Here is a 17,094-nt window from a genome sequence, read left to right on the forward strand (position 1 = left end):
TCAAAATCAGTACTCGACAGCCAAATCAGTTGTTGATTTTGTGCTCTCAAGAATTATCTCACATCTTAAGAACATAAGCATGTTGTAACGATTTCCAAAAAGAGAGATTAATAATATGACTGAATCTCAAGATTTGTTTATTTTTTTACTTATTTATAACTTGTAGCATTTAAAATTAATCATCTTAATTATAAATAAAACAAGCACATTTCAAAAGATTGGATTTATAAAGCACCTGAATTCTCAACTCAGAAAAATTAGCAGCATTAACTGTTAGCAGAATTATTTTACACAGTTTCTTACAGTTTTTTTTATTTTTTTTTCAGATTATTACCGGTGCTTAACAGCCGATCCAATAAAGAGCTTACGACTAACAAGGCGACTTCTTAGTCTTGTAATTTTAAACCGATTCCAGAAGACAAGGGAACTCCTGGATCAATCATTGAGACAAACTAGCCTTCATGGAGGACTTTTTTATGAAACTAACCCACATTTGCATTACATGGAGAGAAAAACCACGAAACCCTGACACAGTTGGCCCGACTGATCCATGATCGATCTACCGCTGATGATATTTTATGCCAGCACTATGGTCCATATGAGTCAGGAGCAGAATACTTATCAACCAGTCAGTGCTAGAATTTGAACTTGGTTCACCTCATGGGAAGGCGACCATTCTATAATTGTAAGACAAACTAGATGTTATTTAAATGAAATAAGGCAACCAGAGAGAGTATCTCAAGAAATCTTATTTTACCATACAGCAAAAAAGGTAATACTCAAAATTTAATTAATTTTTTAAAACCCATCTATTGGTATTCGTAATTCGGATATCAAAAGGGCAGATGTGTTGATCACTCTTTCAGAATCACCATATTTGGTGAGCCAATGCCGCTCTCACATTAAGAAGGCCACCTAGTGCAGATAGAAGAGATGAAAAGTGCATCCATGCTTCTAACCAGGATTCGAACCCAGGATCTTTCAAACAAGAGCTTCCTTACCCCATGCAGTCCTTTCATCTTAAAATGTGAAATTAATTACGAATAGGATTAAGATCACAAATTTGAGAACAAATTGTGCAGCACCTGCGAACGTTAATTAAGAACTGATAATCTTTATTATCCATTTTAAACACCTTTTACATTCACACTAATAAATTCAAGTTCAAACTTATCAATTAAGTTCATTAACTAATCAATTAAATTATCAATTAAGGAATTAAGTTCAAACTCTGAATCACACTTTACTAGTAAAGAAGAAGGACCCTTCACATCGGCAAGTAGTTGTTGATTAATTCATGACATCTGTGCGGTTAGATTTGTTTAACTCCTTAATAATCTCTCGTTTTCAAGCTACTCGTATTATTGATCATTAGAGTAATAAAAATTATTTTTAGTCCAGCTTATTATACGTTTGCTACAGATTCATACCCTAATACAAATCAGTCCAATAGTAGAAGTGTTCTGTTTGTTTAGATGACCACTGCTGTCGGTGCAAGACCGGTTACCCCTTTAATGTGTGTCTATGTTGAGTCGACGAAGGCTGTAGTTCAGTGTAAGAAGAAGATAGTTACATCCAAGGCTGAACAAAGGTTTTAAGGGCTCCGGGGTAAAATTTATTGCGGACCCTTTTTCCAAAGAACAAAAAAAACTTATTTTAAAATTTTGTAGGACTTTTGAAGACCTTTAATACAAAATTACACTTTTTATATACATATAATATTTTTTTACAATTTTCGTTTAAAAAAAACTTATTATTAAGTACTATATTTTTTGATCAGTCAAGCCCTCAGCAACCCCTGGCAGCAGGAGATAACTGGGCCCCCTCCTTGCGTCCGGCCTTTACTATTTAACATATAAATTACATACATAATTTTCTTAAATTGAAATAGAAATGACTGCTTTTTTGTTAAAGTTCTACTATTTCTAAATTTCACTAAAAATTAACACGTGTACTCGATTTTACCCCACTAGTAAGGTAAGACCGAGTGATTTGATTTTTTCTAGAAAAAATAAAGCAGTACATCAATAGCTTTTCAGGAATGATATATTTCATTTTATTACCGTCGTTGAACAGTAGACCCAATTTTGAGTTTACGACAACCAATATGCAGCTCCGTGGCCTTGTAATTTTGAACCCAATCCAGAAGACAAGGAAACACATTGATCTATAATGAGGAGAAATTTGCCTTCGTAGAGGACTTTTTGATGGAACTAACCCTAATTTGCTTTACATGAAGAAGAAATCGTCGAAAACTACCCACGGTTAGCCTGACGGCAAGGGAATTCTAACCTAATATCCGCCTACCACTGTAGATATTTTTACGTCGGCACTGTGGTAGGTTCGAGTCGGGTGCTGAATTCGTATCGACCATGAAGGGATTTGAGCTCAGTTCATTACTCGGAATTACTCCACTTTCCAAAACTATTTGAAATATTTCGAAAAAGTTTGAAAAGAAAACTTTGAAATCCACTTCGAATTCACTCAAAATTTGCTTTTAAAGTCAAAGTGGAGATAGTAATGTGCATCTAACTACAAGTTTCATTTTCGATTATGAAAGTTCAAGTAGCAAATTCAATACGATGTCTAAAACTCTAACATAGCAGTTACTTAGAAATAATATTTTTTTTCTCAACACATTGATTTAGTAATTTGAAGTCTGTAATTACACTTCTGAGGCTGTATTAACCAAAATCATTAATGTGTAAACAAAAAAATACAATTCATTCCTATCAAAAAAAAATTTTATCAGCTATGTGCATATGATACAGAATCACCAAAATTCAAAGGAGCGTTTTCAAAATTGATTTTAAATTGATGGTAAAATTAAGGCAATAACAAATTGTGTGTTAATCTAAAACTCAGGCGATGAAATATGATCTTACAAATATCAACAATAGCAGTATTAAGGTCTTCATTTCCTCTTCATCTAATTGCAAGATATCATTTATAAAATGCCATTAGTAGATAGGAATAGGAAGTAGCAACTTGCTGCAATCTATGTTGGGACTCAACAGAATCTATATCATTATGAATATGGCCTTGGACATATAGAGAACGTAAAAAACAGCCCACTTTATTTCACTTCCCGCCAAATTGGAATATATAGTGCGTCAAAATTCTAAAGAGGGTTTAAAACTTCATTGTGATGTAGAAATCATTTTGTTGCCGCAACTATTAGTATTTCATACATAAAAAAGGTATGTTGAAAAAAATGTTTTCCAAGCAAGGCTTGATATTTCTTTTAATTTAAGTAGTTAATTAAGGAATTTACAATTAAATTTAAGTTTTATTTATAACACCCACGATTCAAATGATATTTTAATCATTATGTTATAATTTTATAATTTCAGCTGTAAGCTGTAATTACATAATATGACGAAATTATATGATTAAAAATATTTTAAAAAATAAAACTGAACCGAATTTTTGAAAAAATTGATTTTAAATTCTGACGAAAAACAATGCTAAATAAACTTCACTTTTATATGAAAAATGTAATATATATATGTAATCATATAATCTTCTCTCAAAGCTCAAAGTATTGATAGGAATTCTTTCCTTATTCACTCTATAGCACTCCAAATCAGTTTAAACTTATGATATAGCGTCAATAAATTTTAATAGCATGCAATATAATCCTACGGATTAAAATTCAGAGTGCTTAGAACCTTTTGACGAAAAGTCAGCTAATATACACATGTACAGTACGCAAAAAAAATGGACCATCCTCAATAACTTTTGTTCTAATGATCGGATCTTCACGTTCTAGGTTTCAATCTTAACGGTTTGAGAAGGTGATCTCAATTATGCTAATTAATTAGTGAGATCGATATTTAAAATTATGAAATCAGATTAAAAAACGTACTTTCTCTGAATAAACATACTTTTTTTCGACGGATTCGAATTTCTAACCACCAAAATAAAGGGATTAGCCTCAATCTGCGAAATATCATTCCCATACTTTAGTCAGGATAGCGGATCAAAATTTGCACTCCTTACTTTTTGCATATGTCACCATATCTCGAGAACTTTTCAAGTAAATTAAAAATTTTTGCACCTGATTATAAAATTTGTTTATCCGAAGATAGTACCATGAAAAAAAATGAATTTCAGTGAGTATTTGTTAGATTTTATTACTTTATTTTATGCTAATCGAAATTTTTTTAAATTTTAACGTATACAGTTTTTTATATCATCTTAAAGAATGTTATTTAAAATGACGAAATACTAGATTTGGGCGAAATCGGTCGAATAGTTTCTGAGAAATCATATTTTGCTAAAGTCATACTTTCAAAACTCGATTTCTCAGGAACTATTCGGCCAATTCAGCCATTTATTTTGCCGTGTAAAAATGCATTCTTAAAAATGATGTAAAAAATTTTATAACTTACAATTAAAATTTTTTTCGAATAGTATTAAATAATGTATAAAAAAATAATAAATACTCACTGAAATTCATACTTTGCATTAAATTACATGTGTCTAAACAAACTTTATAATTGTATGCAAAATATATTCAATTCGCTTAAAAATTTCTCGAGATATGACGAAGTAAGCAAAAATTAAAATTAACATTAAGGGGTCTAGAGTTTGGATCGCTCTCCTGACTTAACTATATTAACCTTATTTCAGATAACCAGATTGCGGCTGCCCCCCCCCATATTTTGAGGATTAGAAATCTGAATCCATCAAAAAAAAGGTATATTTATTCAGAGAAAGTACGTTTTTGTTTCTTATTTCTTAACTTAAAACATCGTCTGCTCTAAATTAGAATATTTGAGGTCCCTCTCTCGAACCTCTTTAAGGTTGAGTCCTAGAACTTATAGATCCAACCATAAAATCAAAAGTTGTTGAGGATGGTCAGCCTTGTATTTTGCTCACTGTGCATAGAATATATATAGAGATATACATATAGTATAATGGAGACTTATGTCGAATAAATAGTATGCAAAATAATCCGATGAATTAAAATTCAAAGAGTTTACAGATGTTCATCTTTTGGTAGAAAGTCAGCCAATACCAACGGAAGACACGCTTTACAGTCTACGAAAGAGAATAATCTTGTTAACATCATTAATATTCATTTCCATGAATAATTTAGATTTGTGTAAAAAAGAACTTTCTCCGCGTATCTAAATTAGGCAATTAAGAAAGTTTCAGCACAAATTTTAACTTTGATGATATCAATGAATACTTACTTAAAGAAAATACAATGACAATGATTAAATATGCGTTTTAAAATTAAGGTCATAATTTTGTAAAGCTTAGTTTGCTTTAAATCGATAATAATCACAATTAAACGATTTGAATATTATGAAGCGATTCCAAAACCAAAAGCTTCTTACAGGAAAAGTCATTATGCCATGAGAGAATGTTGTAACTTATTTGTATCTTCTCTGTCTTTATGCCTACTTCATTTAATGGTGTTTTTGTTCATTTAAACGCTTAACATAAATTTGCATAAACATCTAATACTTCACAAAATGTAATGTTATAGGTTATAGGTTATAAAATAGTAGAATTTTTTATATGGTCATTAAGATATAAAAAATGGACTGTATATATATATATATGTAATACAAAAATTAAATACTTTTGTATTAATAAAAGCATTAAAACTTCATTCGTTTTCATATAATATCTTTAGTAAAAGATAAGGGTAGAAATTCTATTTTGGAACTTCAAGGCTAAAAACATGCCAATGAATAATAATTAGATTTATACTTCAAAAGAGAAGTTATTTTAAGATCTTTCACTTCCATATAAGGAAAGATTAAACGATTTGCTATGAGTAATAAATAAATTGATGAGGCGTAAGAATACAGAAAAAGGCATATGACTGGGCCTCTTTACAACTAAAAATCATCCTATAAAATGCAGGAGCAATGTTTTTGCGTGACTNTAATGTAATTGTAATAAATGTTTATTTCAATTTGACATCGCTTAGAAGTGAATGACGTTATTATAATTTATCCAAAATGTGAACCTGAAAATGTGCATTGTTTGTGGGTAAATATAAATTGAACGATTGTATCAGTATTTTTAGAAGAGTATAATGCAATACTTTTATGAAAATCTTTATCATGCGATAAAAATTACTCTATAAAAAATTTAATCGTTCCATTTTTATAAAAAAAACATATTTTAGGCAAATTGAAGTTCTCATTTAAACTCAACTTTCATGAAATCTACGGAGCTTTAAAAGCTAACATAAATTGATCATATAATGTACTTAGAAAGAATTCCCTTAAAAAAAAAGAATTCTGCTCTTTAAAAAACAAATTTTAATGCTTAATTTAAGCAAATTTAATTAAAACAAGTTTTAATGTTTGAAACAAATTTAAGAGATTGATGAAAAATTGTTCGTGTTATATTAAGGGATTTAAGTCATAATAAGAGAATTGCTGGAAATATATTTAGAAAAGTATTAGAAATATATTTAGAAAATTGTTTGAAGTATATTTAAATAAGCTATATTCTTAGAATTCTTTGAATTATAGCATAAATTTGACGAGATCAGCCAATAATGGTTTTACAATATTTAGTTATATACAATAATTACTATAAATTATGTTTTATTACGTTGGACCACTTATTTAAATAATATTACCTTATAATTCTTTATCAGAATTTTTTTTAAATGTCCTCAATTATTTCGTCTTTCACTTTCAGGAAATCTATTTTGAAATATTCGAAAGTTTGTAGATGAGAGTAACTTCCTGAAATCTTAAAATATTGGCATAAATAAACCTATTATTTGTATATTGCTACTGAAACTCAAAGATATGCAGCAGTATAATATTTCACTAACTACAAAAAACTTTGTTTACTTTAAAGCTAGCTTTCACTAACTTTAAAAGTAAAACTTAAACAATAGTTTAAGAATGTGTTCCTAAATTATATGAAAATCTAAGTACGTTATTTTATTTTTAGTTGTTATATAACTCTGGAAACTACACTGTGAAATTTCTAGATCAAATTACGGTAAAAATTACCGTAACTCACGATTACAGTATTTTTACCTCAAAAACCATTTTTACTATAAAGTTTTACGGAACAAGGACTGCAAAATATCTTGATTTTTGTATACAGTAATATTTACTGTAAAATCACTAATTCATAGTTTTAAATAATTATTACTGTAAGAATTACGGTATAAACTTTGAAGGTAAAATAGGTTTTACAGAAGTTGCGCTCAGGTTGTCAATACTTTTTCAGTAATTTGACTCAATTTTTACATTGCATATCAAATTCAAGTTGATTGATCATAACCAATTAATTTTTAATTTAAGAATATTCTGAAGTTTCTTTTCGAAAAAATAATCAGTAATAATTAAATTGCTTCTGTGCAAATAATCAAGGAATAATTTTTAAAATTAACTATCGCACTTTTAATAAAAATCCAATTTATAAATATTGCCTAGATAAATGTATAATAAAAAGCATAAATAGATGAAAGTTTTTCTCTTGCAATACAAATGGCTATGTATATAGAATAAAAAGGTTTCAGAAATTCAATTGTAAAATATTATCTTATTATTTTTATTACTTAAGAGGGCAATAGGCTATCAATCATTTTTTTTCTTACTATAAGATAATTATAAAGTTATCATTTGAACAGAAATTTTATAATTTCATCATGAAATTTGTACTCCAATATATTAGTGTCATTGTTTCCTTAGAAATTTATTCCAGTTTCCCTGGTAACGTCCTTGTCCAGAGTTGGTGACTCATTTACGTGTCATTAACGTGAGTAGACACGTGAAAATGGGTTAGTTATACATCTGTAGAATATTTTCTAAAAATTAAAGATACTCAGACTGAATATTATCAACGAATTTTCAAAATAAAAAAACTGAAATGTGATACTTTTAGCAATGTATTTAAATTAAAAATATAACTACTCAGATAATTTGCATCATAGCTTCATAGTTGTAATTATGCTTTGGAGACAAACACTAACATGAAAATGATTTGCATCTAAATTACGAAAAATAATGTAGAAATTAAAACTATCTTGAATTATCGCAATAAATACACTGAGAAAAAAGGAAAGGTCAAAACTTCCGTAATATTTTAAAGTTTACTGTGCTTCTGGCTCCATGGGAACACCAAGAAGCTCGATAGTTTTCACCAAATCACTTTGATAATGATTTTGGTAAAGTTAACAAATAAATATGGTTTTATAATGCGTGATAAAATGTGGTAAATGTGGTAAAATTTGGTAATTTTAACATGATACTTTAGAGAAGGGCATAAATCCATCTGTTTAGTTAAATATAATTTTCTGTTTTGTTTTTTTGTATTTTTTTCTCGATTTCTTTTTTTTATTAAATGTATAGTAATAAGAACCATAGTTTTGAAAACCAGAATTTTTGTAAACTCTTAGCTTATGAACGAAAAAATTTGCAAAATGAATGGTTTAAATACCGTATACTTTGGGTTTTACTACCAGAATTATACAGAGGTTGGACGAAATAATGAAAACAGTTAGATATTAACACATTTTTAATCTTTCTCAAAGAATGCTTAGAGAATCATTTAATAAATTTAGTACTGTTTAGTACATGTGATTTCTCATACTTATCAACGAAGTTTAAGGCTTTTAGACGTCTGAGGGACCGAATATAAATTACATACCAAAATAGTGTTTTTAAACACCCTGTGCCAAAAAATGTTGCAATAAACTTTTAACTTGTAACAATTATTTTGGTCATTATATATAAAAGTTGCAAAAGAATTCGTAAACTTAGCTTAAATGCTTATGGAGATATGGACATTTTATAAAATCCTAATTTATTTTTGACGTGTTTTTGTTATAACTTTAAAAATATTGAATAAAATTTTTAGAGCAATATTAAATTTAATTACAAAATTAATGATTTGGAAATAATTTGAGGAAAAAAACTTCGTTTGAAGCAGAGCAAGACATGAATAACTAAAGTAGTTCTTCTATACTGCGTATTCATGGAAAAAATATAAATTTATTTTTTCTCAATTTGTAGTGAATCGTATTTGGCAACTAATAGCAAAAGTCCAGTTTGAATATCTTATCTTAAAAATTTCAGAAGTTTCAAGGAATTTTCTAAGTTTATTTCTTACTTTTAAAAGAAATGTCAAAGTGATAAAGGGTTTTCAACAAATATTATTTTGTACTATTAAACAAGATAGATTAAAAATAACACCGGAGAAAACTGGTTATTTGTCAGAAAAAAGTGGCGTGATAAATAAAGTGATAAGAAGTAAATTTATTGAAAATATTTTAAATTATTTGACTCATATTTAAAAACTATTACACAATTTTTAACTCCGTTTTAATTCATATTTTTTATTTCTTAAAATACGATTCACCATTTTGCACAGCACATGACTAGTGAAATTATTTAATAGATTTATTAAAAAAATATTTCGCAAATGTTTCGCTACGCCTGAAATATTAGTATCAAATGTGAATACATAAAAAAAAGCATGCATATGTGCTATAAAAGTTCCAAAATTACTTGTAACAAATATTAAGTGCATAAAATAAGACAAAAATAGCTTATAACGGAAATAAGTCCGCAAATTTAAGTATTAATTCAATGTGTCTTTTACTCTCAATTCCTGAAGAAAACAGTACAATTTTTGCAAACACTAATTTAGCTAATTTTGGTAGCTATATCATTTTATATTCGCTTTACTTTATAAATTACACACAAAATGCGAAGTGCAACGAATAAATAATTATCAGAAATAATTTTTTGTAAGATTGCATAAAAACAGGATAACTACTTCGCAGAAATTTCAAAAGTTACACAGAGAGCTTGCAATTTTTCAGATAGCTTTGATAATGCTATAATGATTTTCTCTGTTTCTAATTATTGACGTAATAATCATACTCTATGGTTTCAGCTATTTTCTTAATCAGATTAAAACAGATTTTTGAGTAATCTATTATAATCTGATAAAAAACGGATATTAAAAGAAGTAGAATAATAGAAACGGGATTAAAGGAAGGGAGATATATGAACTTAATTGGTAAGTAAGCAGCATTTTTAAAAACGCTTCCAAATTTATTTAAAATCATTTCATGCTTTTAGAAGTGTAAAAAGCATTTGGAAAAACATTTTTAGAAGTCAGCTTTCCAGTAATAATTTACCTGTGAAGTAAGTTTCTTAATAATATTTCATTTATTTTGTTTTTCTTGACGTAATCGAACGTAATGGAATAGCAGGTATGTTACAGCCATTTTTGTTTGTAAGTCATTTTTCAAACTCAAATAATGTTCTGCAGTTATTTAACAAAGAAAATTTGATAAGCAAATGATAAACTTAAGGCAATTACAATACTATTTTTCCTATTTGTGATGATTCGTACAGAATGAATAAAGATTGCAATGTGTTAAGAAATCCAAAAATAATTTTTCGATATTCATCTTCATGGTAATGCACTTTGGGTTAAAAATGCTTGCAAGGTTAAAAAAATAAATTTTTTTAACGTAATTACTTTTCATGTTTCTTTTAGTGAGCAGTAAATAAATATAAAGATCAATGTCACAAATTTACTTTCAGTTCTAAGTAGAGCTTCATTAATTTCAATTCAAGAGTTTTTTATCTCATTACATCAAAATACCTTTTTGAAAAAAAACTGAAAAAAACGCTCAAAACTTTTATTGCACTGATTGTTTATAAATCTCAAATCAATTACTGAATTAAACTGAGTTTTCTCTTTTTATTAGTCCGGCAGTGTAGTGGTTGCAAACACACGGGCCCCAGTATAACAGGGAAGTCAAGAATCACTGGCTGCGGTCGGTAAGTGGGTAGGTAACCTCTTTCACCAGCCTGTGTAGGTACCAAGGGTGTGCGGTATCGATTCTCGTTAAATTGTTCTACCGCAAAGTGCTTGACCTCGCGCATAGAACGTCGGGCTAACAGAGAAGGGAAGCTATCCCCTCTTCAGAGGTTTGAAACTGTGATGATATACCTTCAGATCATCCTCGAGGATGTTTCCTAGGCCGTCACAAATAGCCTATTGTGCAACTCCAGAACTCTAGAAGTTCTTATCACATTTTTGTTAATAAAATTTAATTTTAATTGTATAAATAGCTATAAAATGATTGTTCACAAAAAAAGAAATATATTAAAAAGCATCTACTTATTCTTTTTCCTCTAAATATTTCCGTGTTTTTTCTTTTCAGAATTTTTAAGGAACTTTGAGCTATTTTAAACTTAGACAACTAAAAAAAGTATCACATCCTGATTCGTTTTGCAGAAAACAACTGATCAATCCCATAATTTTTAATTAAGTTATATGGGTATGAAAACAGCCATGATTTCTATATTAAAGTTTTTAGTCAAAACTTTACAACAATACCACTTTCTAGAATGTAATTTTTACAGCATCTTGAACATTACATATAGCCTTTTTTAAATACAGCAGCCTCTTAACTCAGTTTTACAGACTAAAAAATCACACATACACATGTAATCTCTCATGCATTGTTATTATATTTATAGTGAATATTAATTTCAAAAATCTCTTCATTTGATCCAGTAAATAAGAGTACGGATATCTGTTCCATAATTTTTTTAAAAGTTAGTTTTAATACCATTAGAATTATTTTTATTCAATATTTTTATAAGTTACATCTTCCATTTCCCACTTATTCTTAAAAAAACTCTTTTTTGGACATTATTTAAGGTGAAACCAAATAAAAGGTGCAGCGAACGCAAAAAATTTTAAGAAGTGCGAATTTCTCAGGAATAAAAATGTGCACAAAATATGTCAACCTAAATGTGTAGTTTTAGAGTTTATAAGGATAGTTCCACAAAGAAGTCAATTTGAACATTAAAATTTTATTGTTAACAAAGAACAGAATATTTCATATATTTCTTTGAATAGGTAGTAATAGATGTATGACTCCATTAAGAAATTTCGTTTGATAATTTTATATACTGGAATCGATTATTTTTTCACAATCGTATTTATTTTAAAAAATATGATCATCGTATTTTTAAAAACTCATTATAGTGTTTCAAGCACCCAGATTACGTTAAAATATCCTTGCTGTATTTTAGTTAGAGACAATTTTAAATATATATCTCGCAAATTTCAGTCAGATACTTAATATTAAATATTTGCTCTCAGTACTCTCAAGATTTTAGTCGGAAAAGAATCAAAATGCGTATTTTCTATTGATATTAAGATTACATAATTACGAAATAAGTTGAAGTAGATGTTTGCATCTGGAAAACAAAAAAAAATCCTTGGCAACTGACTGACATTTAATTTAGTTTACTTTTGCAAAAATAATTAAGGTAATCTACCTTTCATTATGCTTGATACAATGTTTTAAATATTTCTGAGCTAAATGAACTTCGTTTCATTCTTTTTTTAATTAATCTTAAATCCACTCAACTTTAGTTTAAAAAATTTAAAGAAAAATTATAATGTCTCATTCAGTGTGCTTGCTTCCATACCACTAATATTTCAGATGCTTTTAAATAAAATAATTCTTATGATATGTGTTTTCAATAGAAAAAATTTATGATCATCTTATTTTAATTGCCTTACTTTTATTTATTACATTTTACTACAGATCTTAATTTTTTGCATTAGGACACTAATGAACTTTCGAAATATCAGTCAATTACTTATATATAATTAGTAGCATTCTTTATTCCATGAAACATAATTAAATTTTTATGTCATATGCTGATGGATTATTAATTTTTACTAACTAAATGCAAGTTATTATTAGCTACACTATAAAAAAATCCGATTCAAATTACCGTGAAAAGTACCACTCAGGATGCTGGTACTTTCCATTGTAAAATCCATTTTTGCTGGAATATGTAACGAAAGAAAGCTAGAGAGAGATAAAAATGTAGATGTTACGGTAATAACTTTCATTAAACTCTTATATCCAACTAAGCAATCACAATTTAAAGTTCAGACGGAACAAAATGGCTAACACTTAGTAAACATTTTAAAAACATAGGCTTTTGGTTAATCGAGACAACTCGATCGTTCGAAAACATGCATTTCTTGGAATATAAAGACATCCCTCATAGCTTTCGATCATTCAAATTCATTTCCGAAGAGCTATATTCGTATGGAGAATTAGTAATCGTCTTATTTAAAATTCAACTACAAATGTAAATTCGACAAACTCATACTCTACAGAGATCATTAAAAATGATTTGGATGTCTTTAAAGTTATTTGAATGCGGTAGAAATAAAAATAAATTCAAGGACAACTTTTCTAGATTATATTTCAAACATTACTTTGATTACTTTGAATTTATTTACGAAAATTAGAATTATGCACAATAATTTATTTTATAATATAAATTTTGACCAAATTTCAAAAGTAAATCGATAATTTACCTATGTGTTATTTATTTCACAAATTCATATTTAAAATTATGTTTTGACATTTTCCGTTTTTTTATCATTTTCTCCCAAGAAATGTCTTGGATTCGGTTTTAGGAAATTCAATTTTAATATTTTAGTAAGAATATACACTTTGTGGTATTCAGAAAAATATCCGGTTAAAAATATAATTTATAAATTTGAAATTATATTTTTAAAAATCATAATTTTGTATGTTTCAATTTTTCAGTAACACATAACTATTAGACTAATCGGTATTCAACCAGTCAATGTATCCAAACCAAATTAAATCCCGATTAATTATTTAAGTGGGTTCAGCTTTAAAAAATGGTTATAACTAAAATTCGAAAAAAACTGCCATTGCCGCAATTTTCTTGATTCATTCCTTCATTTACTGCTAAATAAACTGTAATTTCTAAAGTTTACATTCCATTTAAAAATATCTTTGATATTTATACTTTGTAAATTGAATTTTTTAACTGTACTTGAAATTTCACAAATGTTTTACGTTTAATTAAAGTGACATAAAGGAAACTGACATAACTGACATAAAGGAAAACACATCCTTAGTTGTCCATTATCTAGTATTTTGACGGCTACTAAATTATCTCTTATTGAATGCATGAACACTTGCAGAGCCATCTAGTAACCGTATCAAGTAAGAAAATTTCATTCGCTCTGTAATTTAAAAAAAAACACATCCTTTCAAAATTAGTTCGGTAAATTATTTTTTCTTAAATAAAAAAGATAAAGTGAAATGAGTTATTATACTAAAATAACTTTGAATCTTTTTAAATGCATTTTTGCGTCTATCTGGAAAGATATAAGAAAGTATTATACATAATTTTAAGAGGTTTGGGAGAAAAATTTTCAAATCATTCGTCCTACTAAGTTAAATATAATTGGATAAATCATAAAGAAGGACAATTTTGTATTTCAATAGGAGTATATGGAGATAAAAAAATTAATTTACCGTTTCCTTTAGCAGAAAGTTAGCACAAAAATTACTCCAAAATAAAAGATAATTATTTCGGATATACAATTTATTTTTTCATGATGTAATAATGTCATTGGTAAGAAAATTGTGACTGAAAGTTTTCAAAATTTGGTTTTTTTAATCTTTCAATGAATTCTTTTTTCAAAAAATAAAAGTGATTCGTTTTTTTGTTCATTGTGAAATACCGTAAATGTTTCGTGAAATTTAAAGACGAAACCAAAATATTTTATTTCGTAAAGCAAATCTGGACATTTAAATTATAATTTCAGAAATTATTTTCTACAATAAAATTTAAGTATATATTATTAGTTATTTTAGGTTCTAAACATTCACTCGTTTAATTTGTGATACGATACGATTTGTGATACACTTAAATACACAATCGTATATCAATTCATTTTTTCCAAGAATGATATTTAATGCAGTTTTAAAAAATATTTTAAACAAACAGATTTAAGCAAGAATTATTCAAAAGAAAGAAAATCAAAATTTATTTTGCTCTATCTACGACACTCATATAAGTATACAAATTATATGACAGATTTTAAACCATCGTGTATATTGAGTCCAAAATACTATTAATGACTCTAGCTCCACGGAGAAAAGAAATCTCAGACAATTATGGTAATGACATTTCTGGTGAAAATGAAAACCATAATTTTGGTTGATAAAACTTAAATATAGGCTATTTAAACTATTCATTTGGTAATTTTTTGTTCATATGGTAACGGTTTACCGGAAATTCTGGTTTTTAAAATTATAGTTCTTGTTACCACATATTTAGTAAAACTATTAAACTAAAAAGTAAATAAATGGCTTTTATAAATGGTAAATGGTTTTTATGCCATGCTTTAAAATTACGATCAAATTACAGAACTTTACCACGTTTACCAAATTTTATCACATATTTGGAAACTATATTCATTGTCAATTTTACAAAACTCATTACCAAAGAGTTTCCGTAATGATTACTGAGTTTTTAGTGTTCCCATACAGCCAGAAACCCGGTACATTTTACCATATTCTGATAGCTTTTACCTAACTTTTTTTCAGTGTGAAACACATTTATTTATATCCGTTATTCAGTGTTATAAACATCGTTTAAGTTTTTCAATCAATACACCAGGCTTAATTAGCTTTCAACAATAGCTAAGTAATATTAAAAAATATATTCATGAGTAGTTATATTAATCTAAGAAAATATAAACTATATACATGTGTCGACTTGGCGAGTTCTGCTGCTGTAATAAATATGAAGAATATCGACGAAAGATATAAAATTTTAAAATGTTTATATCACAGCCATAAATAATTGCTTAAACTGATACGAAGATATTTATTGAACTTCGACCGATATTTTGTTCTGATATCTGGGTTCAGACTTTAAAACGTAAGTAGTGCTATAAAAAAGAAATTGGAAATCAGGGTATAAAAACAGAAAAACAAATTTTGCAGATTTATTTCTTTACTGAAGTTAAAGTTGGAAGAATAAGAAGTCATTTTTATTTCGCAACAAAAGTCGTAACTAAATATTGACTCACAAATCATCATTCAGAAAGCAAAAGCACGTTCCAAAAAATCACTTTTGTTATCTGAAGAAATGAAACCCGGGAATTCCTCCTTTCTCCTTATAAAAATATACTCGTAAAATTTTCTATTTTTTTACTCGTACATAATAATAATAATGTATGGAAATCATCATTGTTTTTCACTTTGGTATATAGACGCATTTCTTTTCGACATCTCCGTAGTTTTTCTCATAAAAATTTAGCAGGAACTTGTACCATAAAGTTTGAACTCATTTTACTAACGGATGATTTAGGCTAGAAATGTATCGAATAATTGAAACTAGAAAATATTTTTATTGTGTTATTAAAAAATAATATAAATTTAACTTAATGTTACATTAAAGGGAAAAAGAAATTCAATAACAAGTGTCGTTCCTAAGTTCACTATCTGAAAACATTCTGCGCTAATGCCATCCTTACAGAAAATTCTCCACTATGCTGTTGTTGTTGTTTCTAATGTCACTTGCCAATACTAGCAAGCCTTCTGGAGAAACCAAACGAATTTAAGGCAGAGGGTGAGGTTTCTTGTTTTTCAGTGGCACCATCTAAAACCAAGAATATGACATCAGTTACACATACGTCACTGCCCGTTTATAGGGTAGAACCATTCAATCATCCACATCATCAGATCGTAGTTTTGACGTCAACAATCAATCTCCAATTCAGTACCCCAAAAGTATTGATTTTGGAGTTATGGAAGATTTTGTCATCCAACAGATTTAACATGCATCAGTCACCATTTTTACGGGGGGAATCTTCGGTGGACGGGGATTGAACTCACGACCTCTTGGACATGGCCCAGCCCACTACCAACCAGGCTATTTCAGCTCTCTCTCCTATGTTCTCTAAGACAGTGGTTACCATTTTCTTTCGGCTATGGAGCCCTAAATGATCGACCTTCTCTCGGCGGAGCCCTGAAACTTAAAGATTAGATTTCATTATCAATTATAAAGAAATGATAATTTCATTATCATTTCTTTTTTTGCTTTGATCTAAAACTAGAGCATATAAAGTAATATAGTAAAAAGTGTTTCTTGCTACACTGAGTAAAAAACCATGGTCAAGCATGGGATATAATAAAGTTATAAAATTTACCGTGTTCGATAATTTTGACTGGACGCTCAGCAATATTTATCGATGTGCTTTAGTAAT

The 17,094-nt window shown here is 28.1% G+C and overlaps 1 protein-coding gene across 4 annotated transcripts in view; it reads left to right on the plus strand.

Annotated features, from left to right (window-relative positions):
* The first annotated feature begins 373 nt into the window (after positions 1–373).
* The window catches only part of LOC107443700 (glutamate-gated chloride channel), a 34,303-nt gene continuing 17,582 nt past the window's right edge, over positions 374–17,094 (plus strand). Inside the window, exon 1 of one of the 4 annotated variants that reach the window (XM_071187494.1) lies at positions 374–772. The gene's annotated coding sequence lies outside the window, so the exon portion shown is untranslated. Of the gene's footprint in view, positions 773–3,040; positions 3,201–9,997; positions 10,021–17,094 lie in introns of those variants that run through there. The other 3 variants (XM_016057653.3, XM_016057650.3, XM_016057651.3) reach the window with 3 other exon arrangements.

The sequence above is a fragment of the Parasteatoda tepidariorum genome, chromosome X1 (genome assembly GCF_043381705.1).
Source record: "Parasteatoda tepidariorum isolate YZ-2023 chromosome X1, CAS_Ptep_4.0, whole genome shotgun sequence".
Taxonomy (NCBI): Eukaryota; Metazoa; Arthropoda; class Arachnida; order Araneae; family Theridiidae; genus Parasteatoda; species Parasteatoda tepidariorum.